Genomic DNA, 2,781 nt, shown 5'->3' with positions numbered 1-2,781 from the left:
GTGTTTTTATTGGCCCACAAATTCGAGAACTTGCAAAGGATCCTGCATCTCACCAAGTTTTGGAGGGGAAGGAAAAGGAAACTTCGGAAGTTTTCAAGGGACCTGATTTTGGACTTTTAGGCAACAAAAGAGATGATAACTACACTCAGTTGGTGACAGTGTTCCTGCAAAAATACCACAACCTCGGATGCAACATATCCCTTAAAATCCATACTTTCACTCCCATATAGACATTGTCCCTCCACGTTGTGGAGCTGTCAGTGATAAAGATGGAGAAAGATTCCATCAGAACATTTCTGTTATAAAACAAAAATATCAGAGCAACTGGAATGAAACAGTGCTTGCGGATTACTATTGGTGTTTGTGTAGGGATACTCCGAAACTCCGTTACAAAATGCAAGCTAGAAGACGACAATCTCATGCAGCATGATTCTCTTCAGACTTTCAATGTTGCTATCACAGAAACTGGAAATAACGAAAATTTTTCATTGTTATATTCGTTTTTCGCGACCCAAAATCAGTAATAATTGATAATTGACAATTGATAATTGACTCATGAAGAGCAGGAAATATTTTTTTTTGTTTTTTTGCCAGTGTTATCAACCTTAACTTGAGAATTGCCTTTCTGGTACCATTACTTTCCCTAAAGCCAAACTAATAGTCATCTAACACGTCCTCAGTTACTTTTTCCATTCTTCTGTATATCATTCTTGTCAGCGACGTGGATGCTTGAGCTGTTAGGCTGATTGTACGATAATTCTCGCACTTGTCGGCCCTTTCAGTCTTCGAAATTGTGAGGACGACGTTTTTCCTAATGTCTGTTGGTATATCGCTTGTTCATACATTCTACACACCAATGTGAATTTTCGTTTCGTTGCTACTTCCCCCAATTATTTAAGAAATTGCGATGGAATGTTGTGTATTCCTCCCGCCTTATTTGATCTTAAATCTTTCAAAACTTTTAAATTCTGATTCCAGTACTGGATCCCTCTCTTCCCTGTCGACTACTGTTTCTTCATCTACCACGTCATCAGACAGATCTTCCCCCTCATAGAGGCTTTCAGTGTACTCTTTCCAAATATCCGCTCTCTCCTCTGCATTCAACATTGGAATTCACTTTTCATTCTTAATGTTGCCGCTCTTGCTTTTAATTTCACCGAAGGTTAATGTGACTTTTGTGTATACTGAGTATGCCCTTCCGACAATCATTTCCTTTTCTATTTCTACACGTTTTTCATGCAATCATTTTGCCTTAGCAGCCATTTCCTATTCATTTCTTACCTAAGTGACTTGTATTTCTCTATTGCTGAATTGCCCTAAACATTTTTGTACGTCATTCTTTCGTCTATCAGCTGAAGTATTTCATCTATTATTCATGGTTTCTTCACTGCTGCCATCCTTCTACCTACAGTTATCGTTCCAACTTACTTGATTGCCGTTTTCAGATATGTCCATTCGTCTTTAAGTGAAATGCCTGCTGAGGTGTTTATTATCGCAGTACCTGTAACCTCAGAGAATTTCAAGCGTGTCTCTTCATTCCTTAGTACTACCATATCTACTTCTTTGCGCATTGTTTCTTCCTAAATAATCTCTTAAACTTCAAGCTACTCTTCAACATCACTAAATTGTGATCTGTGTATACATCTACTAGTGGGTATTCCTTTCAATCCAATATCTGACTTGTCAATCTCTGCCTGACCACTAACATTTGGTGAAATCTTCCCGTATTTTTCAGCCTTTTTCAAGTACACTGCCTTCTCTTGTGATTCTTTAACATAATATTTATTGTAGAACTCAATTAGTCCTCCTCGTCAATCATTGCTACAATCAAGCCTATATTCTGCCATAACCCTTTCCCCTATCTAACGTGTGTGAGACTGGTTCTGACTAGCTTCCCACCACAGTCGTCCAAGGACACTCTGTGAGTGTTTTAGGAATTTAGTGTTGAACCTTCAGCCTGCAAGGTAGGAAGACACCATCTCACACATGCAGACTTCAGAAGGCTGCTCCAGCAGTACGGACGGTGATAGATCAGACAATGATCTCAATGTCGGTTCAACTACACTCCCTGTAAAGGAAACGTTATCGCTAACAGGAATTAGTGTATGGGTTCAGACGTAACTATATGTTAGTAAAAAAAATATGAAAATCATAGATTTTCGTTATTTAAGTAATCCATTTATTATCTATTTGATAACTTATAAAAGAGGTGCCAGTTCCTAACGCCTTATTCAATACATGTCAGCCTCAATTTACTCTTATCAACAGGCCACTCGCCTAAGCTTACAAGAGACAATTACTATTCCCTAAATTGTTCTTGTTAATTACGAAACTGCAAATGATATCTATTCCTTGAGACAAAGACAGATGGTCTGTGTTCAAAACTATTCCCCAGAATAGGTAATGATTACTTATCTTGCAGTTGATGTGCGTGTCAGCAGATCTGATCACCAACTTCTCTCTGAGAATATTACTTCTGCATTCTTCTGCTGCTGCTGTCTGGCGTAGCTACAGAATGGCTCCTCAAAGCGGCCACTACTGCTCTCCCTGAACCCTCTCTCAGAATCTCTTGCTTATATACCATTGTAAGTCGAGGTTGACCTTCTGTAATAGCCATTCGGGATATTTTCATCAGCTGGCTCCTTCGACACGGAAACACTTTAATGTTCGATTTCTCTTATAGGTTTCCACTTGATGTTAACACTTACGTATACCGGAAAGCTTCCTTTAGGGTCAGGGCTTATGCCTCTTGGCGCAGTCTCCTTTCATTTGCTTATTAAA

The sequence above is a fragment of the Schistocerca americana genome, chromosome 1 (assembly GCF_021461395.2).
Source record: "Schistocerca americana isolate TAMUIC-IGC-003095 chromosome 1, iqSchAmer2.1, whole genome shotgun sequence".
Taxonomy (NCBI): domain Eukaryota; kingdom Metazoa; phylum Arthropoda; class Insecta; order Orthoptera; family Acrididae; genus Schistocerca; species Schistocerca americana.
The sequence above is the reverse complement of the archived record's forward strand: the minus strand, read 5'-3'. Positions refer to the sequence as shown.